This window comes from Lissotriton helveticus, chromosome 6, assembly GCF_964261635.1.
Source record: "Lissotriton helveticus chromosome 6, aLisHel1.1, whole genome shotgun sequence".
Lineage (NCBI taxonomy): Eukaryota > Metazoa > Chordata > Amphibia > Caudata > Salamandridae > Lissotriton > Lissotriton helveticus.
The window spans coordinates 705,237,418-705,264,032 of NC_136067.1; the positions used below are offsets into that span (position 1 = coordinate 705,237,418).

General features: G+C 45.3%; 1 long non-coding RNA gene across 1 annotated transcript in view; it reads left to right on the forward strand.

Annotated features, from left to right (window-relative positions):
- The window catches only part of LOC144761493 (uncharacterized), a 1,162,967-nt gene extending 1,142,268 nt beyond the window's left edge, over window positions 1–20,699 (forward strand). The window contains exon 4 of the long non-coding RNA XR_013595746.1: window positions 20,581–20,699. This is a non-coding gene — a long non-coding RNA (uncharacterized LOC144761493). The remainder of the gene's footprint in view (window positions 1–20,580) is intronic.
- Window positions 20,700–26,615: the final 5,916 nt, after the last annotated feature.

Genomic DNA, 26,615 nt, shown 5'->3' on the forward strand with positions numbered 1-26,615 from the left:
GGAAAAACTTAAGTCACAAATAAAATTAGCCAAGAAAAGGTATACGAAACAGGCAGATAATAAAATACATGAGTCTCCCTCCTATGTTCCCAGGTCAAGGTATAGCTTTCTTCTAAGTATGCCAACCTTCATGGAAAAAGAAAAATCTTACCAAGATTTCTTGGTCCATATCAGGTACAAAGATGAATCAATCCGGTGGCGGTGAGGTTGACTCTCCCTTCTTCTCGGAAAATTCACCCTGTATTTCATGTCTCCTTGTTAAAACCTGTTATTCCTGGAACTCAGTTAAATCTAGCACCTCCTCCAAACCTTCAAGATTCAGAACCTGAGTATGAGATTCAAAACATTTTAGATTCTGGTAAGGTATGGGAATCATTTTAGTATTTGATCAACTGGAAAGGTGATGGTCCAGAGGCGCATTCTTGGGATCTAGCGACTCAAATAAATACCCCTCACTTGTTGAAACTATTTCATCGTAGGTATCCTCTTAAAGCAGGTCCTGAGACAGGGCCATGAGGAGGCAGTACTGTCATGAATAAAGATTCTGTATTGCTTCTTTACAAAATTATGTTTTGAAACCTTTTACTGAGACTCATCTGTTTTTTTTTGTTACGAGAATTTCCTTCATGAACCTTTTCAGCAAAATAATGAATTCTCAATGACCAGTTCAGGGATTGCCTTTGGAGATGTAGTCAAATTGGAACTAAAGGAATTGCAGCACAGAACTCCTGTGCAGGTTCAAGTGCCATATTGAAGTTCGTTTTGGAACTGTGGTCTAGACTTTGTTGATTTAGTGATGTGTTATGTTAAAGGCTCTTGGTAATGTGAACACTATCTATTTCTCCAATGAGCTTGTTTCAGTGCAAGCTGTTCTGCTGACTTTCCATGTGAAAACATTAAATGTGATTAATTTCAGCTGCTTCACTTGAAGAGTTTGCAAGGGTCAAGTAAGAAGATGTCCAATGTTCTGATTTCAAACAGCTTGTATTTTTTCCCCTTTGGGTTATAGGTTTTCATTTTCTTAACTAAAAGTGAGTTCACAAAGGTCACCTTTGGATTCATGAGTTTTTTGCTGCTAGACTTGAGTTCACAAAGGTCAGTTTGAAGACTTTAAACAGTTATTCAGGAGCTGGTAATGTGAAATGGAAAAATAACTTTGAAAGCTGTGTTTTGTTCTTCCTCCTGATAGAAACAATTCTGGAGCATTTTATGTACTTTGGACATTATTCAAAAGCGTGGCATTATTTGTTTGAAAGTGACTACAACCTGGGACAGTTTACTTTCCTGTATGCTTATTTATTGAATGGCTGGCAAGTCACTGAACTATATTTCTGTTGGACTTACAAATCAGACTTTCATTAAAATAACGGTGCAGATGGCAGAAAGGGAAGATTATTAACGTGCTATTACAACACCTAGTTCTTTCCTTCCCTTGTTGTAAACAAATGTATTTTGTTTTCAAACAGAGAGTTACTGGTAAGAATATATATGTGTTGTAACTCAGTTCAGGCAGACAATAAAGTTCAGATAGAATAAAAGTTAGAGGCAAGAGTCTTTGGGGCACATTTGGCCACCCGCATACCGTTGTACAGAGGGACTGCCCGCCATAAGGGCGGGGGTCCCGTGCCTGCCATTAGGATGCCCCCGCCACAGTGGCATGCCTGCCATGTTGTGCATGGAAGTGCAGGGGGGTACCATAGGTACCTCCCATGTGCACCTCTCACCCCCCGGATTCTTTGGGGGCCCACAACAGGCCCCCCTAGCAGACTCTGCATGCCTTTCCATGGCCGCAACGCCGCCACGGAAAGGCATTCTTAAACGCACATTGTAATATGGCTGGGGCTGAAAGACACCGCCACCATATTGCAGCCTTTTCCGACCTGGTCGCAAGTCATCCGGGGCGGAAATGAGGCGGGCGGTCTTTCCGTCCGCGCAGACTCCCCAGCCATAATAATATGGCGGGGGTCTTTTCTACACGGATAGTGGGCGGATTGCCCCCGCCGGGCTGGCGGTGACCACCGCCGGCCTGGCGGGGGTAATCCGCCCGCCATCCTAATGGGGCCCTTTGTGTGCATACAATTAACATCCTCTACAATATCCGAGGCAGTTGAGTATTTCTATTTCCTTAGGTAACCAACGCTTGTTTTGTGCTATAGTGAACAACTGGCTGCTGTATATTTTCCCATCCCCTTTTCCCCAAGGCCTCTTTTACTCGGTTCAGTATCGAAATATCGAGGGACAAAATATCGAATTATCAAAATATCAATGCCAAAATATCGAGGGACAGAATATAGAATGCCTATCTACAAACAGGCAAGTACTAAAATATCGATTCCAAAATATAGAATGTTAAAATATAGTTAATTAAAATATCGAATTTTTTAAATGTATTAAAAATACTAGAAATGTAATTAAATAAAACATAATTAAAATAATGTAAAAAAGCTTAAAATGATAAAATAATAAATGAAATGTAAAACATAATGTTTTAATATAAATTTACTTAATATTATTATAAAAGAATGATTAATCTTGATGATAAAATATTTAAAACATTAATAAAAATATATTGACATAAATATATAAATAAACATATTTAAATATAAACATAAATAAAATATATTAATTAAAATAATTAAAATAATAATTTTTATGTTAATAATGAGTACAACAATAGTGAAAACGTTGGATAACGTAGGGGTAAAAATTACTATTCCCACTCCAGAGAGTGCAACAGTAGGGAAAATGTTGGATAGCGTAGGCGTAAAAATTACTATTCCCACTTCAGAGAGTGCAACAGTAAGGAAAGCGCTGGATAGCGGGAGAGTAAAAATTACTAATCCCACTCCAGAGAGAGCAACAGTAGGGAAAGCTTTGGATACCGTAGGGGTAAAAATTACTATTCCCACTCCAGTGAGTGCAACAGTAGGGAAAAGCATTGGATAGCGTAGGGGTAAAAATGACTATTCCCACTCCAGTGAGTGAACAGTAGGGAAAGCGTTGGGTAGCGTAGGGGTAAACATTACTATTCCCACTCCAGAGAGTGCAACAGTAGGGAAAGCGTTGGATAGCGAATGGGTAAAAATTACTATTCCCACTCCAGAGAGTGCAACAGTAGGGAAAGCGTTGGATAGCGTAGGGGTAAAAATTACTATTCCCACTCCAGAGAGTGCAACAGTAGGGAAAATGTTGGATAGCGTAGGGGTAAAAATTACTATTCCCACTTCAGAGAGTGCAACAGTAGGGAAAGTGCTGGATAGCGGGAGAGTAAAAATTACTATTCCCACTCCAGAGAGAGCAACAGTAGGGAAAGCTTTGGATAGCGTAGGGATAAAAATTACTATTCCCACTCCAGTGAGTGCAACAGTAGGGAAAGCGTTGGATAGCGTAGGGGTAAACATTACTATTCCCACTCCATAGAGTGCAACAGTAGGGAAAGCATTGGATAGCAAATGGGTAAAAATTACTATTCCCACTCCAGAGAGTGCAACAGTAGGGAAAACGTTGGATAGCGTAGGGGTAAAAATTACTATTCCCACTCCAGTGAGGGCAACAGTAGGGAAAAGCATTGGATAGCGCTGGGGTAAAAATTACTATTCCCACTCCAGTGAGGGCAACAGTAGGGAAAAGCATTGGATAGCGCTGGGGTAAAAATTACTATTCCCACTCCAGTGAGGGCAACAGTAGGGAAAGCGTTGGATAGCGTAGGGGTAAAAATTACTATTCCCACTCCAGGGAGTGCAACAGTAGGGAAAGCGTTGGATAGTGTAGGGGTAAAAATTACTATTCCCTCACCAGAGAGTGCAACAGTAGGGAAAGCGTTGGATAGCAGGGGGGTAAAAATTACTATTCCCACTCCAGAGAGTGCAACAGTAGGGAAAATGTTGGATAGCATAGAGGTAACAATTACTATTCCCATTCCAGAGAGTGCAACAGTAGGGAAAGAAATTATTTAATATTAAAATAAGATTACACTATTTATCTATACCAATAAAAAATGTATTAAAAATAATGACCAATTAATAACAATTAATTGCAAAATAATTTTTTTTACCAATTAATAAAAATGTATTACCAATAAATAAATAATTATCAATTAATTATCAATACACATAAATAAAAATAAATATTAACTTTATTACAATTAAATTACTTCCCAACCAATCCCCCCATAAACCCACAACCCGCTCCTCATAATAAAAAAGTACAATTCATATTATCAATTAATCAATTAAAGGGGAGGAGCTTGGCGGGCATCCGAGATGGCCGCTTGAGCACAGCGCTCTCCGGACCCTCGCCGCCCCCGGCATTTTATCCTGACTGAATCCTGATTTCTTGCAAGAATCCGTGTGGAGGACGTTTGGCTGATCAGCCTGGCACCTTTCAGAAATTGATTTGGATCTCTTATTCCTGAGATATGATGGTCTGAACTTTTGGACTCCGCCCTCGAGGTGCGCCCGGGACGGGGTGCGGTTCTGTAGCCGTCCTGGAATTGAACAACAACGGCAGGAGATCTGGCCTTGTGGGTCCCCCTTCCTGAGTTTCGGTTTCGATTCTGTTCCGACTTGGGCCACGGGTGTGACTATCGAGTTGCGGCTGAGACCTGGAGGCGGATCGGCTGTTGGGTTTACCTGCGGACTATTTGCTTGCTTGGCGACCTCTACCCGAGTTGTGCCCCTCATTTTTGTGTACTTTTGATCCTGTGCTTTGGGTGTCGGGCCCGTCGGCCCTGGTGGCTTGTCCTGTGACGCATCTTCAAAATGGCGGGCAGAGGGGACAGAGAGACGCGCAAGACGAAAGCACCACTGCGCGGAGCCCCGGTTCAATCAAATGTCATGGACCGCTATACTCATTCTAAGGGGTCCCCCGGAGCTGCCCTGCCTGGTTCTAGTACAGCGTCCGAACGAGTTTTGGAAGAGTCGGCGGAGCCCTCCCTACAGGACATCATGGGCGCCATCTCGGGCGTGAGGGAATCCACCGGCCTACAGTACGAGGCCTTGGCCCATAAACTTGACACCGTGGCTATTGAGGTTAATCTTATTCGTGCTGATCTCGGCAAGACGAATGAGAGGGTGCAATCGTTGGACATTAAATCGTCCAGCCTCACAAAGGACGTCTCGGAGCTCCAGACAGAAATCGGCAATCTCCGTCGGGTGCACGACTTCATGACCCGACGTCTGGAGGATTTTGAAAATAGGGCACGTCACTGCAATGTTCGCCTGGTTGGTGTACCGGAGAACCCTGAACCCCACTCGGTGGATCTCCTGGTTGAGGATCTGGTCTTGAACCATCTTGCCCCTTCCGGCCTTACGAAGTTCTTCACGGTGGAACGCGCACATTGTGTTCCAGGGGGCAAGGTTCGGCCGGGAGCCCCGCCGAGACCCATTGTAGCGAAGCTTTTTCACTATAGAGACCGGGACGCTATCCTGCAGGCCTCAAGGGTGAAGGGCCCGGTGGCCTTTGAGAATGCTACGGTGAACTTTTACCCGGACTTTTCCCAACAAGTTCAGAAACAACGGATGGAGTTTCGTGGGGCCAAGAAACGTCTTCGGGATCGGGGCTTACGTTATGCTATGCTCTATCCCACCAGACTTCGGATCGAGTATAATGAGCGTACCCTTTTCTTTGATCGCCCAGATGCTGTTAATGACTGGCTAGACTCCTTGCCTGACCGTGCTCCTGAGACTGAATCCGCCGCTCACCCTGGTGGTGCCGAAGGTGGTGTGGAGATCTGACTGTTTGGCTCACATGTTTTATTTTGAATACATTTTCAGGATTGTTGACCGGCGTTCCTCTGCAGTGTGATTATTTCATCTTTCTTTTGTTACTTTTCGTTCTTGATGTTTGTCAGGGGCGGGTGGAACGGAGACCTTTCCTCCTCCGGGGTCTTTGTGTAGACTAGGGGTTATGGGGCGACAGGCACACTGCAGGTTGGGGTGGCTCTTTAGCTTTTTGCAGGGGTGCAGGGTGGGGGGTGTTTCCTTTCAGTTTGGGGGAGGGGGGCTGGGAAGTTCTTTCTTTTTTGTGTGTTGTTTTCAAGGCGAATTGCTCCTGTGTCTGTTGCTGTTTCTGGTGTCTTGCTCGTGGATGAGGGGTCTTGGCTCGGGTGGTTGGGATGGGGGGTAGAGGGTTGAAATTTGTTTCCTGGAACGTTAATGGCCTGGGAGATCGTATTAAGCGCAGTGTGGTCTTGAATTGTATACGACGTTTGTCGCCAGATATTGTTTTTATGCAGGAAACCCATTTGATTGGTAATGTTTGTAATGCGATGAATAGATGGGGCTACCGCCTTGTGGCGCACTCGGGGTTTACCTCCGGGTCTAGGGGTGTGGGTATCCTTGTTCGAACCTCCCTCTTCCTAGCGATTGACGAGGTGATTCAGGATGACCGTGGGAGGTATACTGTCTTGGTGGGTAGATATGAGGGCCGCACCCTATCTCTCTTTAATGTTTATGTTCCCCCGGGTTTACAGACTTCTACTTTCACTGATTTGGGCCGTGTTTTGTTAGATCTCCCTGAAAGTACTCTCTTCCTGGCCGGAGATTTTAATTCGGTGCTTTCCGGCCTTCACGATCGCCATCCCCCTAGGGATACTCCGCAGGCTCAGCAGTGGTTGGGTGGGTTTCTAGATACCTTTGGCCTTGTGGACTGCTGGCGACTTTTGCACCCCACTCAGCTCCAATACACTTTCCATTCTGGGGCTCATGGCAGTCTGTCTCGGCTGGATTATTTCCTGATGCCCGCGGCCCAGTCGTCAGCGGTTCGCGAGATTTTGCATTTGCCAAGGGGTATTTCTGACCACTCGCCGCTCTGGCTTCGTTTCGAGGTTGGGGTGGAGACAGCGGGCCGAGTGGCTCCAATTAACCCATGGTATCTTTCCTCTCCTGAGACTCGTACCCTCTTGCTCAAGTCCATAGATGCATATTTCCTGGAGAACGAGGGGTCGGTCCCTTCGGCTGTGTCCCTGTGGGAAGCCTTTAAAACTGTGATTCGTGGACAGGCCCTCTCCTTGATTGTTGAAGCCAAGAAAGCCGGGAGGAGGGAGGTGGTGGACCTTGAGGGGGAGATCTCTGCTTTGGAGGATGAGTTGGAATCTGGTGTCACGCCTGAGAAGCTCCATGCCCTGGGTCTAAAACAGTTTGCATATAAATCCCTGGTCACAGACGCTGCTAAGGTGATGTTTCGTGAGCAACAAGGCAGATTGTACGATGTGGGTGATAAGGCGGGCAAACTCCTAGCGTGGTTGGACAAGAAGGAAAGAGTTAATCGTGTGGTGCCTGTGATTCAGTCTGCGAGTGGTGAGAATGTGACTGATCCGATTGCCATTGTTGATTGTTTTGCGGAATATTTCCGTGTTGTATATGCTCCCGTGTCTGAGAGGGACGTGGCTGACTCCCGCTTACTCTTGCTCGATATCACTTTGCCCTGTGTCACCGACCTGGACCGTATTGCTTTGGACTCCCCTTTTACGAATGATGAGATAGCGACTGCTATCCGTTCGCTCCGTTCGGGCAAAGCGTTGGGCCCGAACGGGTTGCCCATTGAGTTGTACAAGCTACGCCCCGATAAGATGGCGCCGTATCTTCGCGCCATGTTTCTAGAATCTCGTGAACGTAACATCCTTCCCTATGATCAGCGCCTGGCGACAATTGTCGTCATCCCTAAAGATGGTAAACCACGTGACCTCTGTTCCTCATATAGACCCATATCCCTGTTAAATGTTGAACCCAAGGTTTTGGCAAAACTTTTGGCGACTCGTCTCCTTTCGGTTCTCGGGGATTTGGTCCATCCGGATCAGTCTGGCTTTATCCCGCATCGCAACACTGCTTTGAATCTGCGACGCCTTCACGGCGTGATGGCGAGGGCGGGGCTTCTGACTGAGCCGGCCATTTTGGCGTCCCTGGATGCCTCTATGGCCTTTGATACTGTGGAGTGGCCCTATCTATGGGCGACTCTTGAGAAATTCGGATTCGGGTGCGAGTTTATTAGCTGGATTCAGTTGTTGTATGCGGAACCTCTGGCACAAGTTGTGGTAAACGGTAGAGTGTCGGCTCCCTTCTCCTTGGGCAGGGGTACCCGTCAGGGTTGCCCCCTGTCCCCGTTGTTGTTTGCGCTCGCTCTTGAACCATTGGCGGCCTGGCTCCGGTGGGAACCGTCCCTTAAAGGGATTCGCTGGGCCCCGGACTTCGAAGACCGCGTCTCGCTTTATGCGGACGACATCCTTTTGTACCTTACTTCCCCTCGCAAGTCTTTAACTGTTTTATTTGACGTTCTTGTGTCCTTTGGCGCTAACTCAGGCCTCGTCATCAATTGGACTAAATCCTGTGTGTATGTTTTGTCTGGTGTCTTGCCTCCGTTGCCGAGCAGACTTCCTCTTCAGGTGGCCAGGGATGGCTTCAAATACTTGGGGGTTTTTGTTACCTTGGACTCGTCCCTTCGTTTTGATCGTAATCTCCTTCCCCCGTTACTTAGGCTACGTTTGGACGTTGCCCGTTGGCGCAGACTTCCCCCGTCTCCCCTGGGTCGGGCGGCCCTGTTTAAGATGATGTCATTGCCGCGGTTTCTCTATGCTCTCCAGAATTATTTTGATCCTATCCCTAAGTCCTATTTTCGGGAGATTGAGAGCCTTCAGAGGCAGCTTATTTGGGATGGGCGTCCGCGCATTGCTCTCGCGAAACTTTCCATCCTGTGGTATGATGGGGGCATGGCGCTCCCCGATATTAAGAGATATTACTGGGCTTCCCATCTGTCCGCTATCAATCACGCTATGTTTTCGCCAGGTCGTAATCCGGCGTTTGAAATGGATAAACTTCAGCTTCCGGGAGGTGACTTTAACAGAGTGCTTTATTCTCGCTCCGCTGGGCGCCATCTTGTGGGACCTACATTGACTGCTTTGACGGTGTGGCGTGCCGCGAATGTGAGCTTGGGCTGGGAGGATCGCTTGACGTTGGCGACGCCGCTTTATGCTTCAGAACGTCTGGGCGGTCTTTGGTCTTCCAAGGGTTTCGACCGTTGGGACATGATTGGGATTTCCAAGGTGGGGGATGTGTACTCGAAGGGTTCTGTGCGTTCGTTTCAGGCCCTCCAAGCTGACTATGGCCTGAGTGGTCGGGAATTCTTTCGTTATTTACAGCTCAGGCACGCCCTGGCTTCGGTGTTTGCTCCTGGTGAGATTCCACCTGACTCTTCCCCCCTTGAGGACCGTATCCTTGATGGACATCTTCCTGATAGCACTATTTCCCTGATCTATAAAAAGTTGATTAACAATCGGTCCGACTTATTGGCCCGACTTCGGGAATTGTGGATGGGAGATGGGTTAGAACTTGATGATGAGGATTGGCAATCAGCCCTCTCCTCCCCGAAGGAGGTGGCTATTCCGGCTCGTCTCCGTCTGGTTCAATTGAAGATCCTTCATCGGGTGTACGTGACGGGACCGCGACTGGTGGTGATGGGCTTTTCCTCCGATGGACTGTGTAAGCGTGGGTGTGGATTGCGTGCTACTTTCCTACATATTCTCTGGGAGTGCCCGATGGTGGCTGCTTATTGGGCGGCCGTGCTTGAAGTGATGGCTGTGGTGACAGGTGTGTCCTTGTGTCCGGAACCTCGTCGATGTCTTTTGAATGTTTGGGAGCCCACGGACTATTCGGTGGCACAGACTAGATGGGCCACCCTGGGCTATATGGTTGCGAAGCGAGACATTGCACAACTCTGGGGGGCCTCCAGGCCCCCTGACCTCTCGAAATGGGAGGATAACATGGATTGGTCCATGTTCCGTGAGAAAACTGTCTATGTGGCCAGGGGCAGACCCAGGGCATGGGTGAAGATGTGGGGTCACTGGAACGACTACCGTGGCGACATTTGTACTCCTCCCCTTGTGGGCACTGTTGGGCTTGCCCTGTCTCCATAGGCAAGCGTTCTTGGAACCTTTCATATAGGGGTTGTGCTGGTGTCTCCGGCCCTCCCCCTCCCCTTTTTTGTACTGACTTCTGGGTCCCTCCCCCCCCCTCCCTCCGAGCTCCTCAGTGCTTAGTGTTTTGCTACTGTACTTCTGTTGCTGTCCCCCCCCTTACATCCATTGAGCTGACCTTCGGTACTATACTTTCGCCTTTTGTGTGTGTTTGTTCTTTCATATAAATAAAATCTGTTTTTGTCCTGTAAATAGAGCTGAGTATTGCATTGTTGATTGACTTTTACCTCTGCGGGCATATATGATATGTGTCTACTCCTCTTTTAGCGGCCGGCCCGTGTGGTTGTAGGCCCATCCTTGTACTTTTTTGCTTACTCAAATAAAGGTTTTTCAAAAAAAAAAAAAAAATAAAAAAAAATTAATCAATTAAAAAAAATGAATTACCAATTTTTGAAAATAAGTTACCAATTAATGCAAAGTAATTACCAAATATTAATTAATTATCAATAAATTAATTATCAATACATATAAATACAATTTTATATTTAATTTACTATATTAAATTACTTCCCACTCTATTTCCATATAAACCCACAACCCGCTCCAAATAATAAAAAATACAATTACCAGGATTATCAATTAATCATTTAATAAAAATGATTTCCCAATTAATAAAATGTAATTACCAATTAATTATTAATGCTCAATCAAGTAATTATCAATACATATAAATAAAAATTAATATTTAATGTAATATAATTAAATTACTTCCCACCCTATTATCATATAAACCCACAACCCGCTACGGAATTAAATGGCGCAAAAATGAAATTACATACCTGCCTCTGAATGTGGTCACCCCAGGCGCGTATTAGCTGCAGGGACTAGCAGAGCATTGGCTACTTGTTCCCACACCCCTAACTCCCCTAAATCTAGGATTTAAAGGGACACTCCTAACACCAGATCCTCAGTTCTGAACAACCTGCAACAAAGAGGACAGAAGAAGGGACCTGTGTCTGCGACAACAGGACTTTCATAAAAGAAAAAAAGGGATGCTCTGTACCTGTGGTAACACTCCTGGATCTGCCTGACCGAGACTTGTCCTAAACAGAGGGACCCCTGTGTAAACTTGAAGTACCCTCAGGCTCCCCTGGACTCGTGGCACAAGTCCATAGCAAACTGCGGGTAAAACAACGCTCTGGATCCAAAGACTCACTGCCCATCTGGCCTTCCAGGGGACCACCCAAATCCAGATGGTCTAGTGCATCGTGGGAACTGTAGTACTGCTTTCCATTAAGTTATAAGCAGCTACAGCATCCCCCAGGATGCGGATGTCAAAGTAACTTTCTGCTCCACTTACTGCTGCCAAGTCTTGTTGGTCGCCAGTCTGCCTACAGAGCCCTGCACTCAATGCTGCACCTAGAAGGAATGCCACCCGACATTCATCCGACATCATCCACGGCCCAATTGTTCTGTTTTTGCATCTTTTTCCCCACAGCACCATTCCAGCAGTAAAAGCAGCTCTCCCATGGCTCCCATTCAGCACCAGGGACAGTCAGGACAACTCTGCACCCGAGCTCCAGAGGCCACGTAAATTGAACTGGCTGTTGTGGCTTGGTCTTTAGATCTGCATCACCTTTACTCTGCTATGATACAATGTAACTCGTCCTGCAAGTGACCAATTGTCACTAGTGTTTTTTCCCATTGACCACAATGTTAAACTTTACTGTATTATTTTGGACTGATATTATATTGCTTCAAAAATCTATGACTCTGGTTATATGTATGCCCTTCTATTCATTGTGGTGTTTAGAGTAAGATAAAAATATACATTATTTTTTGCTGTTGGATCTCTCTCAAGTCAGTCAATTACTTATCGTTCATTTGGTACTCTGAAATATTTGAATAAAAAAGAAGGGGGACTAGGAGCCATTAAAGGTCCAGTATCCAGGCTCTGAAATCACTAATACAACAAATAGTGGGGGTACTGTTCCTATCAGAGAGCAAAGTAGGGAAATAAAGAAAAGAAAGTGAAATGGGAATCCTAAGGGTTACTTCTTGCTGCTCTCACACATCCCTGTAGATGTCATGCCGCATCATCGAGCATGTTCCTCGTAGGGCTGGCGCTGCAATGCCCTACGGATCCCACGAAAGGTTGCTTTAGCGGAGACATTTTTATTTCTTTGCTATATGTATGTAAGGGCATCAAGAATATGTGGGGTGGAGTGAGTGTGTCTAGTCAAGTGAAGAAGGTTTAAACTGTCTCAGAGAACCCGAACTAGAAATTAATATGGTGGATTTCTTGTCAGGGTTAAAAAACCATGGTAAGGGTAGGATTACTGCAGACAGATGATGCACCTCAGTAGCCTGAAACAGTGAGTGTGGTCAGGTCGACATGTTTCACATCTAATGGCCCAAAAAGGATCTGTGGGGCTTCGCCATGACCTAAAAGAAAGAGTTATGTAACCCTACCCGACATCTAACATGTAATGTGCAATGAATGTATTCCCCTAAAAAAAGATACCTGGTTCAATGAAAGTTAAAAAACTGACCGCCCAACCAAAAAGATAAAAATCAAAAAGAATGCAAAGTAAACAATGTAAAGTAAACAATTACTTGGATGCATGGATCAATTCGTTACTATGATCACTTGTCCCAGATACTCAATGGTTGTGTCTCCCAAGGTAAACATGTGCATCCGAGTTCGGCGGAGATGGGTAGGTGTTCCCGCGCGGTCACGGGCTGATTAAGCTAAATCTGAAGGCTTAACCCCGATGCACCGACCTGCCGACCACTCATGTGGCGCATAGTTCTTAACCATTAGGCATAGGACTTTCCAAGGAGGTAAAATATACCCATACCACATACATGACACTGGCATGTTTTTGAGTTCCTTATTTTATAATTTTTCACTTTTTTGAGGTCCTGATGAATCGCAGGAGATTTATCCAATTGCGAGAAACATGTTGACCATTTATTGTTTTTCTTAGCTCGACCAGGGTCACTCTACCTAACGAGGTGACACCAAGCGAGCTTGTATTCACGATTTTAATTGTAGTAGGGGGACCACTAGAATAAAATAGTTTCCGGCACCCCTTGCTGCATTTTAATTATCACACCAGGCTCACCTGCTCTTTTGCCCACACACCCGCACTTCACCATAGGGCAGTTGGATACAAAAGATCTCCGCCAAAGTGCCCCTCTTTGAGGTGTGCCCGTCGGGGATTGCACCGCCCCCCCGACGAGGAGCAACCGCCGATGATGAAGCATGACATCCTTCGGGGTGTGTGAGGCAAATACATCCAACAAAATGGATGCCCCAAGGTGTAATATTTACACCTCCGGTCACGCTAGTCTTATCTTGAACTTCCCCCTCTTTTTAGGAACAGTTCAGCACCTCCTTTGTTGAATGTGGTCAGGTCGACATGTTTCACATCTAATGGCCCAAAAAGGATCTGTGGGGCTTCGCCATGACCTAAAAGAAAGAGTTATGTAACCCTACCCGACATCTAACATGTAATGTGCAATGAATGTATTCCCCTAAAAAAAGATACCTGGTTCAATGAAAGTTAAAAAACTGACCGCCCAACCAAAAAGATAAAAATCAAAAAGAATGCAAAGTAAACAATGTAAAGTAAACAATTACTTGGATGCATGGATCAATTCGTTACCATGATCACTTGTCCCAGATACTCAATGGTTGTGTCTCCCAAGGTAAACATGTGCATGCTCGTAACGGCCCTAATCGGTTGCGACAACGAGAGACAAGTGAAATAAACTTACTACTACACACCATGGAATTACAGGTAAGTGGACATACGTGAGAAACACAATATAAATTCAATCTGCATTGGTGGCACTCAGCATAGCACATCATAAGTGATAGTAGTTCCACAGGTGTAAGTGTAGGGTCTCACCCTATGAATCAGTCAAACATTTCCCATTGGTAAAACAGCAGAAGTTAGTGTACAGCTGCTGACTGTAAATTGAGGCAAAGGAAAGCAAAGTTAAAAGGCAATATAATAAGGGGGGGGACCAAGACGGCTAATTATATGGAAATATGATGTTCTGGAAAGGCAACAGTTCAGCCGCAGCCGGTAGTAGGTGTAACTGCAGGGCGGTGAAGTGGGGAGGGGGAGGGGCAGGGTGGGGGGTAGTAATGTATGGATTATGGACTTTACTCGTGAGACTTCGGCGCGGGCAGGGCCACAGGACATACCCATCTCTGCTCGCCAGAATCGAGATGGAGCAGAGGAGGCAGGCGGCTTTTAAAGTACGGTCAATTCGGGGAATCGTTTTCAGGTGTGGCGCGTACCTTCCCACTGGCCAGCTTTGCAGCTGTGCCGCCAATGAGAGAAGATAGCGCATGTACATGCTTGTGGAAGAGATCCCCTAATGTATAGTGGCTTCAAGGTGGCGGCCATCTTAGAGTGTGTCACGGTGGCTGTGTGTAAACTTGAAGAGGTGGTGGAAGACAAATACAACTCAAGTCTAGTAATTGCTCGAGGATGGGGGTGAACGTGAATTAAAATATAATCAAGTGCCCAATTCCCAATCTTGCCACAGTTAAGTCAATGAGGCAGAATTAAATGGGGGTAAAATGCATAAGAACCACAATAAGCAAGTTGGTAATGTCCACAATTTTCAGGAGCAGATGATTAGCTTTGTGGGGTTAATGCAGGGCAAGCTCATAGGAAAGGTGACGCTGGCATGCTTATAGAAAATACCAGTAATAATCAATCTGGGCCGTACTAAAATGTGTAATGTATTACGATAAAATAGGAGACAGTATAGCATAGGTCACCGTATTGGGGAGGTGGAATGATTGTGCCACAGGCAGAAGGGTATGGGAACGGGTTGTTTCAATTAAGAGAGAAACATACTGGAGTGTGAAGCCACCAGCTAAAGGTCATTGCCATGATGGTATAATGCTGAAGGTTTTGCCTGTCCAGAAGATAGCTGAAACCAGAGTGTCTGAGTCCTCAGTGGCAGCAGAGGCACCCGTAAGGGCCATGAAAACAAATTAATTAAAGAGACCCTACCCCTCATCATCTCTGAAATGTTTAGCACATGTTACTCTAGTAAAGAGTGACTGCTCTTTGTAACACTACCAGTACTGAGCTAAGGATTTATTAGTGTGAATCCAAGGACTATCTTTGGGGTATCGAGATAGTATTGCATTGTGAGATCTAACCAACACACCACATAATACTACACTTTCCTACATCAAGCACACTGATATTGTTTTTATGCAAGAGATGCATCTGTCTCCTACTCAGTCCTTGAAGTTTAGACAGGATTGAATAGGGACAGTGGTGGGCAGCAGTCGAATAGTAGGTTGCCCGGCTGATACTGTGACAGCGAGGAATAGCTCAAAGAAATGCAGTGTTGCAATTCTCCTAAACAAACACTTTCTACCCATAGGATCCTTTGAAAGTGAGTAGACTATGCTGGGAGATGGGCATTCCTCAAAAGTAAAAACTGTTGATTTTTCTTTGATATTTTGTGCTTATGGCCCAAACACAAAAAAGACTTCTCTGCACAGGTAGCGATATTATTGTTAGAATCTGTGTGGACGCCAGTCATTCTAGGAGACTGATTGGAACCCAGCTCCTGATCCCATTCTTGACAGATCAGGTCACATAGAGTCACATAATAAAACAGAGAGTGCATTGCTGTGTGAGCTGATGTGGGCAATATGTTGATAGATGCCTGGTGCCTTCTCCACCCTTCTGACAAGGACTTAACTTCTCTTTCCTGCCCCCACGGCACCAAATCTCAAGTAGGCTACTTCTTGTTACATAGCAAGTTACTATTGGTAGCTGAGGTATGTGCTTAGCTAGAGGGTGGGCTAACTGACGACGATCTAGTCCTAATTCTGAACATTGGACTATGGGCACTGGTGCCCGCTAGTTGAAGCATACCAAGTTCTGGCGTATAAGCTCCTCGAAGATAAAGAGAAGCTACAGCTCCACATCCAAACATACTTGGAGGTCAATGAGCGGTCCATGACATTGGATAAAGTGTTGTGAGGAGCTGGGAAAAGTGGCATGGTGGAGACAGCTCATGAACTACTCAGCCACTGTTAAAAGACATTTACGAGAGGACCAACTTCCCCCAGAGGCAAACATTTGTAACCTCAATGAAATGCTTATCATGAACTCATCCTACCAATAAAAGGATGCCTAGAAAATGCACAGCTGTGCCTTGATACCTTTTTTTACAAATTCGGCTGAACAACTTTAGTTAGGCTGTGACAGAGAAGGTATGTCCAGGGTGGAAAACAGGGAGACTACTCACAGTGCAGCTGCACCAAAGACAATTATCAATGGCTATGGTGGCCATCAGAAGTGATATAGGTGTAGTGTTAACACACCCTCTTGACATCTCTGATCGGTTCGTCTTCTACTATGAGCCTTTATAGGCAAAAAGGATGGTGAGCTCTTGTTTTTACATCATCAAAACTCTAAGAAACGTCTTTCCTTTTTTTCCAATTGAGCTCAGAGTTGCAATGGTCATCACACTTATTACTTCACCTATTGATTACTGCGATTCTCTGTACCTAAATATTAACATATCCACGCTTAACAAGTTGCAGACTATCCAGAATGCGACTGCTCAGATTGTCCTGGATATTTCCAAATGTTGTCAGTGAGAGAGGGCATGCGCTCCCTGTACTGTCTGACGGTCAGAAAAGTTTTTTGTCTGGCTCATACTGCTCTATTCCGCCAGGGCCCTATGCACCGGCAAACGGCTTTACACTGGTACACCTCTAATGGACAGCTAAGGTCTGCCTCACTCAGGAAGGTGGAGATACTGAGATTTTGTAAGGCCAAGTGGGGGACCAATTCTTTCAGGTCGCTGCTGCCAAGGTATCGAATACTCTACCCACCCATATTGCTAGTCTTTCCTACCACACCGCCTTCCACAAGAAACTGAAAACCTGGCTCTTCTCCTTTCCGTCATTCTAGTTTGGTCATCTCTCTGGTAGAGGCTCTTCATTGGCGATCGTCTTGACACCCTCGGGTATAATGCGCTTTACAAATTTCTAAATTTTAAAATGAATGAATAAATAAATGCTAATCTTCAGTAGGAGACTTGTACCAGATTGATGCTGATGTCAGATCTTATTTTTAGAGTGAGCCAAGGTTTAGTGCTACTAGATTATGGGGTGACACTATGGCTGCTGGACAGAGAATGCCTCATACAGTCTAGCTTTTGACTTGTCCCAAGACCCAGAAGAGGCACTGCTCCGGGTAGCCCTGCAGTGTTGCCTCATGGCGGGCAACCCCGGTTGAGTTGGGTAGTACGCCATTGGTAATGGTGACTAACCCCATCCTTAAAGCAACTACAACTGCCTAGAAAATGGTACAAAAAATGCATACAGTGCTGTACTTGATACACAAAACTACACCGATGCAGCATAACTCGGCTACTTACACGGGGAGGAGTACAATTTATTGGCTGATTTGCCTGCTTGGTACTTAAAGACAATTGGGCAACTGTACAGTGAAGAATATCTCAAACCATTGTGAATTAAAAACCTTCAGGCCTCGACTGAAGGGCAGTTCCAACTGCTAGCACATTACTTCCGTTCTGGTCTGTGGCCCTATTGATCAATATTTACAAATCTATGGTTGATACTAGTAAATGGTGTCAGGATTATAAGGGGTTGTTATTAAATCGCTACTCTTGGAAAGTTCCCTTAACTCAACCAGACATTTATGGCAAGTAGCTTTGGCAAAAGAATATACACCTGAACTTTGGTTGTCTCCAACATCAGACCGTGATAGAATGCTCAGGGTGCAAATTTTAAGCTGTTAAATTCAATACCCTGAATGACTAATACAGGATCCCCTATAGATTGAGAAATGCAAGTCTACTGCTCATAAGCACTGATGGAAATGGAAGTTAGAACGTTGTGACATACCACATTTCACAGAGTGACCTGCCTTGGCACACTATTTGAAGGACATTTGGGGGCCAACCAACTACACCCCAACAATGTAGCTGAAATTCACAAATCCCCATATTTAGCTACACTGCATGACAATGCTGACGTTGTAGGACTTATAGGCTATACACACAGATGGTTAGCAACCTTTCTAGCAGCAGCTAAATTCTCCATGTTTCACTACTTGTGTAAATCTTCGTCCACCACATGCGATAAATGGTTGACTGAAATGTATAGTATTGCGCACTGCGAAAGAATAGCATACACACTGAGCACAAAGTGGAAGTGTTAAATTTATGCAAGGTAATTGTCAAGGGTACACATGGGTAGGCAGCGTCTACCCACTCTTTTCAAATGGTGAATGCCATCTACCCTGCCAAGAGGTTGGGTCCCACATAACATGGTAGACTTGTGCCGATGTAATTTTCAGACACTGGGACACTTTCAGTGGCCAGGGGCGTAACAAGAGCCTCCGCAGCTCCTGCCGTGCTGGGGGCCCCCAGAGCAGGGAGGGGGGCACCCCAGCACCGTGAACAGGCGGGCCTGAGAGCTCCTGTCTGGGTCCAGAGCATTGGGACCCTTCCATGCACTTTGCGTGGGGGGCCCTCAAGTTTGTCATGCCTCTGTCAGCAGCGCATTCACGTTATCTGCTTTCGCTCAGAGCAGCAACAAGCAGGTGGGAAGAGGTTTATCAGATTACAGCTGGACCTATAACAAAGGCCGACGTTGAGGGGCAATCAGGCCTGCTTTTGTTCAGTATCCTGCCTGGGAGCTATCACACTTAAATGCATTGGAGAGGAACAAAGGCACACTGCTTATCACTTTACAGGTACTTGAGAGAGGCATGCTTTTCACTTTGTTCAGTCCCTGTATATAAGAGATATGCATACACTGTAAAAATGCCAGATGTGTTCGTCTATCCCAGTATTTTCACAAATACCAATTTAAATACCATTATTTTGATTTATTTCGTTTAAAGCTCTATAGTGATACTCACCCCAGTGCAGGGTGTTGGAGCGCTTTACATCACATACACACATTAAAAATTGATACTAAATCATATGTGTGTAAATCAAGGTACAGAATGTGCTACATAACACAGTGAAATTTACAAGTTGTGGTAGTCACATGTCCTTCATAGCTCACTGTGCTAAATTATAGGCATTACAATTTATGTAGTGCAAGTAAGAAAAGGATCTCTGTGTTAAAAGCAGTAACCCTCTTACCTATATACATAAAATAAAAATCTGCCTTCGAGTTACATAATGTGCTGTACAAGAGTCATATTAATCTTCTATGCTTTTTTGATTCAAAACTGGAACTAGACAAAACACAGATCTCTCCAGCAGATATGCTAACCTTCAAAGTTATTTTATGAGTATTATTATTCTGTGATAAATTTGGCACACAAAGATCTCTGCAGCCGGTGCCTTAACCCCTTAAGATATTTTAAAATGCGGTCTTTACAACCATTTAAATAAAACAGATTTATTGTCACGTTTTTCCTCATTGCCAATTTCTTTGAGGCGGGGTTTTGAAAAATAATTGTAACGGTGAGGCCCAGATTTTCCGACTGCGTTAAATACGTTTTTTGGGCAGATCCCCCGTAGCAAAAGCTCATTTGTTAAATATTGTAATGGGCTCAAATGTATTCATGATAGACCTGCTAAACATATGTGTGAGGTCTTAAGATCTGATCATTTATTGTGATGTCACTTCTTGTGAGGTCATGGGGTGTGATGCCACTTCCTGTGATGCCACGTGTGATGTTACCCGCTGTGATATCATTCCCCACAATGTCACTCGCATACTGCCTAACTTGTTTAGTCCAGCCACTTATTTTTTAGGACTTGTCCCCTGTTGAGATGAGATATTACATTTTCCTAGCTAAGTAAGATGAGGATATATAGGAATACTGCTGAAATAATACATATGTACTATGGATACCACAGCTATATCCGCTAACTGGGTGAAGATTTACACAATAAACATGAACATGTGAAAGTGTGAGCCTCTTGCCCTGTCTCCAGTAAGGTATTACCCCACCCCCTATGTGTCCCCCCACTTCTTTGTGCTGCCTCTACAGCACAGCACACATCCATCCTTTCTCTTATCGCCCTTGAGAAGTATCGTTCAATTACGCCCATTGTCAGTTGCATTATTTAGTCACATGGACCATGATATGGTCAATGTTTAATGCTTAGGACCACAGGTACTCACTGATTTTCATATACACATTCTATTACTATATGTCGGCAAACTGCCCAATATTGTCTACTGTTGTTGCATTGTTAGTTTGCTTACTCTTGTGACAATGGTATTACCTGGTGTACTCCACCACATTTAATTCATAACGCTATAGTGTCTTCATAAGTTTACTGGTTTCTTGGTTTACTGTCAATGGCCGGCATGCTTAACAGTGCCCTGGAAGCAATGTCCTAGATATGTTATCTCTTGCTAGCTACATGTTTGCCAGGATATACACTGTACTTTGTATAGGATATGTATGTGTACTTATTTTTTGTATAATATCCATTTGAAAAAGAGCAATGAATAAATATTACAAAATAAAAGACCAAAGAGGCCATGATAGCAGTACAATTTTCTGCACATTTTAGAAAATTCACAAGCTTTGTAGAAATGGTGCTTGTTACGCAATATTTTGTGTAGCATTGCTGGTATCAACTAAACTTTTACCGTATTATTTTTATCTTTCAAGTTTTTTCAAGATGAAGTTTTTCCACTACTGTAAGAAAAAAGTTATTTCCGTTTCTGATGCTTCTACTCAGTGAAAAGTTGCCAGAGCTGAAGACCTTCCATTGCTTCCTTCCTTTTGAGGTAAGTAATGATGTTAAAATGATGGACTGTGGGAAGATCAGATGAAACACTATTTATTGGGTTTGCAAAACAGAAGCCTGGTGTTGTGAAATGAGTGGTATTGTAGGAAGCTGGCTTTTTGTGTAGTATACCAAAACGAGTTATACTATGTAGAATGTCCAGAGGACCTCTACTGACTTACAGGCCGTAAATTATTAATTCCAAATGCTCTCTTTGGTAGTGTTGGCGAGCAGTTTAGCCTTATCAGAGAGTAGTTTTAATGCATTTGTTAAACACACGCAGAGTCAATAAATGAGGCAGACACTCAAGAAGAAACTTGAGACCAATTTAGAAAAATAGAAAATATTTTGATATATTTATTTTGACTATAGGAACGTTGTAAATGGGTAAGTACTTTTCGTAAAAGCAATTTTGGAGGGTTAGTGAAAATGTCACTTTAATGCGTTTTTATATGGTTATGATATCCTATGGAGGAAAAGGCATGTACGGCATATGATTATTTGCAAACAATTCTCAAGGGTCCCCATTAGGACTAAAAGTGCTAGGGGAGGTGCTAGGGGGCGCACAGCGGGATGGCTGGCTGAAGCGACAGCTCCGCCGGGCAGACCCCAGCCCTGCATGATTTAAGATGTTTAACGGACGCCGATTCCCATTCTAAATAGAGAATCTTCCTTGGGACAAATCCAGGAGATGAATCGTGTGCTTCTGATGCTCCGCTGACCGTGAAAACTACAGAAATAACTTGATGTCGCCTGGCACTGGTGGCGGGTAAGATGGCGATCGCCGATGCTGACCTGCTCGGGTCTGACTGTTGCAAGGTGTGAGTGAGACACCCGAGGCCCCCAGCCGCTTTACAGCACCAACGCCAGGTATTGCCAGCTTTGTGTGCGGATTTGCGCATTCCTGTCCATGGAGGAGATAACACTGCGCAAGATCCCGGCCCCGCAAACGGCCCGGCTCCGGGCGACAAAATGGAGGCGTCCATGGTCTCGCCTGGCCTCTGAATCGGGCCGCGAGAAATTCTTGCATGTACAAACTGCCTGATATCATAGCAAGGACGCGAATTCTATACAGCGGATGTCCAAGCAGAGCAATGGGGAGATTGTGAAGAGCGCACTGGCTTTACTGGTGACATTGAGGTACATGTTGGTCTACCGGGAAACTGATGTAGCGAAATGGCGGACACTTGTGGTTAAGCATTATGCGGTGGAGGCTGGGTGCAGCGAGTGAAGGCGCAACGCTACGACTAATGCAAAGCTGCGGGCAAGCCTTGAGGAACTGTGACAAGCGCCAGTGCAAGGTTGGATGTGAAAGAGGGCAGTGTGTCTTATTGGGTGCCATGGTATGAGCGTCTGCCATCCCTGACTGATCATTAATTTATTAGCCCCCAGAGCTCTGGGAGGGGAAATACTGGTATAACGCCTGCCTGAGAATGGTTTGTCGATAGCAGGAGGGGCGCCAAGGAGAGATGTCCTGTTGCTTTATTTCCAGGTCAACCAGCGGGGGAGTGGTCTCCTCTGTGTACACGTGAAATGCGGTATAGAGAGCCAAACTGCCATGTCTCACTGAGCTAAGCTGACCGCTTTGAGGGCTAATAACAACAAGGGCATACGGTGCTGAGGGGAGATTGCAAGCATCTACTGAATAGGACCAGCCGCTACTGTCTGACACACCTCCTATGCTGGATCAGCGAGCGCACCCTGAAGTCGCCGTGAGGAGCAACGCAATCTACTACGCGTTAGTTAGGCACGTTGTATGTTGGAGTGTGGGGACGATAGAACCGGCTCAGTCTGCGGAGTGCCGTGTTCACGTTTGGACTCACTGTTTGCGTAAATTACATTACAACACAACATGGGTAAGCCCGATAAGCAACAATCAAAGCTTCCTTTTGAATCGCGAAGAGCGCCGAAAGGCCCGTCTGGACAATCGGAGGGCGAGACGGAACCAGCTACGCCTGCTGAGACTAGTATGGAAACAATCCTAAAAGCCATACAAATCAACTTACAAGACATAAATGGGAAGCTGAATCATCTAACGTGCCGGATGGACAGCATGGGCGCGAAAATGGACAAACAGGGGGAGCATTTGGAGACCGCTGAAACTCGCATTTCGGCGGTTGAAGACGAGGCACATAACACGGCAAGCAAATGTACTGCATGGAGAAAGTCCTCGAAGTGCCCAAGACTAAGGCTGAGGAGTTGGAGGCCCGTTCCCGCCGTAACAATGTGAGGATAGCGGGGCTTGCGGAATCCACGAATACGGGCCCTGTGGAAGCGTATATTGAGCAGCTATGCAAAGACATCTTTGGAGAGGACGCTCTATCACCAATTTTCATAATTGAGAGGGCACATAGATCCCTTGCACCAAAACCACCAGTGGGTGCTGCACCGAGGCCCATCGTAGCTCGTGTATTGAACTATCGCGATCGAGATAACATACTTCGGCTCACGCGGGAAAAAGGCCAGATCCATCATCAAGGGAATAAATTGTAATTTTAACCAGATTACACCATCACGGTGCAACAGGCAAGACGAGAGTTTGCCGCGGTCAAAGCTAAACTACGGACATTGCAGATCAACTATGCCATGCTTTATCCAGCGCGCCTCAAGGTGACATGGGAGGGTAAAACAGCAATTCTTACCACTCCTAAGGCGGCGCACGACTTCATCAAAAAAATAATGAGCAAAGGCAAGACTGCAGACAGACGGGAGCAGCAGCAAGTATCCGATTGAAAGTCAGGAACCGAAAGGCATATTGTGAGCAGTGAATGCATAAACCTCCAGTTTTTTGCTAAACTGACTGACTATACCTATCACGGGTAAGACTGTGTGGTTGCTGATTCTGTTGTAATTAGTGGTTACATGGCCGAGTCTCATCAGTAGCTCTACGCTAGAACATACAGAGCGAGATGCAGCTCGCCTGTGTACAATGAGCTATAGGGGTGATGGGCGAATGTCCAACGATCGAACTATGCACACATGTTATGGCTCCTGAATACTGAGACTGCACTGGTGCTACTCCAGTAATCAATGGCTACCTGGCATGTTGATAATGGGGGACAGCAACATGCCTATTTACTAAGTGTCAAATTAGTTATGGCGCCCATAATGAGACGTGAGTCCATAAGTTACTGACAATTGCACAAGTTACTGTCCTGTGACATTGGAACTCCATGCGTAGAGATAATGATTGCTAATGTTTGTGAAAATACCAACACTTAGAGTGGTAAATTGGTAGGAAACAGCAGATATATGGCCCTATAGTGCTATGGCATACCGTTTTAGTGTTGCTTTTTCGATAATGGCACTGATATTTTCAACTAATACTCTTGTTTGATTTCTGAAAAAGGCGTCTGTTTATTCACTTCAGGTCTGCCCCCATCCATTAAGTTGGGTGGTGTAGTGTACCCTCGGTGGACCGCCACATGGGTGATCCCCGCCATGGTTCTGTTGTATAGGGATGTTACTTGGGGGGTATGGCTTCGGCAAGATGGGTTGCTGAAGTGGGTGGGAGTGGGAGGTGTTGGGGTTCTGTCTTCATTCAAGGGCCAAAGCATTTAAGATGCATTGCTGAAATCTATGATGTACTTCAGTTGTACCGTGAAGGATCCTTCTGGGTGCTGGGAGAGGATTCAATTGGCAGGAGACTGCATTGGAAATGCTACGGCGTGTATGATGCCTCCTAAAGATCAGACATCAGGTAAAATGGGTTTGAACCTCCTCACGTGGAATGTGCGGGGATTCACGAACCCTAAGAAAATAAGGAAGATATTCACTTGTCTAGATAGGTGAGGAATAGATATAGCCTTAGTACAAGAGACGCACATTACCCCGAACACGCACAAAACTATAGGTACGAGATGGACGGAACTGACTTTCGCCTCTTACTACTCTTCCTATTCGAGAGGGGTCATGACAATGGTGAGGAAGGGCGTGAATTTTAAAGTGAACTGGGTGATTCTAGATCCCAATGGGAGGTTTGTCATACTTACAGGGATGTTGCGTGGGCAGCAGATAACAATTGCTAATATATATGGTCCCAACCTAGATGCCCCTGGATTTTTTCAGGAACTTTGGAATCACATGCATGAATTTCGTGATACCACCATATTGTAGGGAGGAGACCTAAATGTAGCCTTAAAAGACCACATTGACCGATCAGGGGCATCCACGGAACCCCACAGGAAGGCACGTGAGAAGGTACTGGATATAATGGAGGACCTCATTTTGAGGGATCTATGGAGGGAGAGACATCCAGACACGGCAGGGGCAACACACATTAATATGGCACATGGTAGCTGGTCCCGCACAGATTATTGGTTGGGGTCAGATAATATTTTCCTATGGACCGAAGGCCTGAGAACGTTGCCTAAAACACTCTCCGATTGTCAGATTTTGCTCCACAGGATCCGGTTGTAGTATATAATGGTCCACCTCCCAACGTCACAAACACTCTAGATGTAATACACAGAGTATTTGAGCCATTAGGCGAGGGAAAAAAGAAAGGGAGGGAAAGGGAAGGGACAGCAGGGAAAGGGAGTAACCTGTAACGACAAAAACATACACTTAGAAAAAGTCCATATACATTGGCTACTCTCGAATGGTCTCACTAAAGGATCATTTGTACCTGCACAATAAAGGAAACAAACTTCTGTTGAAATCCTCCTCATTCACCACCAGCCTTGACTGAGTTGCGTCTAAATGAAACATAAACAATACTCAAGTATCACATAGAAAAAACATATGGCCTTCACATAGGTAATATCATAAACCACCATTCCGCCTACCATGACAATAGTGTGAGGATTGCGTTGCAATAATGGGTTCTGATGATGGAAATCAAATAACGATCACACAAGCCAAATATTCCTTATGTGAGGCAATGATCACACAACCAACAGAGCACTCCGTTCATCCCACCTCCGCCTCACCTCCACACCCAGGATCAAAAAAGCTTGCTCAGGGGGCCGTCGCTTCGCCTACAACGCCTCCAAACTATGGAATTCCCTCCCACTGAACATTCGGGCCCAACCTGACATCCTTCTCTTTCGGAAACTTCTCAAGACATGGCTGTTTCCTTAAGACCCCCCTTCCCCCTCTTCTTCTTCTGCACTAGCGCTGGGACGCTTACGGGCAGCCATGCGCACTACAAATCTGTAATAATAATAATAATAATAATAATAATAATGAAAGAAAAAAAAGGTAACTGAAACGAGGCCCAGGCCTTACAGATACGGTAATGTGTAAGGAGCAAGAACCACAACACTCCGCTCTGTTGAGGAGTAGGAACAAGAGTATTTGTGAGGTAAACAGTAATGGAATCCAGAGGAAAGAACCACGGTGCCCAGGAACCTCAGGCACTAGTATTACTCCTCATTAGTCACCGAGTTTTAAAGAAAAAGTAAGACCAGACGGTAGCGCGTAGTTGAGACCACTACCGCGCTCCGCTAGTAATCCGCCTGCACAGAGTTTGTCCCAAAAGCAAAAACACCAAACCTCTAGAAGAGTGAGCTCTCTTCTGAAAACGAGTTTGAAACGGTAACGCGTAGCTGATTACTACCGCGCTCCGCTTCAGAAGTCACACACAAGGGAAATGCTCCTTTCCGTACGGCAACGCGGCTGAAGGCAACGCGCTCCGTGAAAGATAAATGAAACAAACAAGTTCCAGCTCCTGCCTCGGGACTGGAAACGAAAACAACGGCTTCTCCAATCTCTGAAGCCTGGAATCAAAAGCGACGTGAAAGGGTGCTCCTCTGCCAGCCGGCACGGAACAAGAATGCTACGAATTACACGCAACAGGAAGCGTGTCAGGATTGCAGTTATCACCTCCCCTACTGCCGGGGAGTCTGGGAGTTGTAGTTTTCCGGGCATGTCACTCCTTCACAGTGCATGATTATGAGCTGGTTCGCACAGCAGT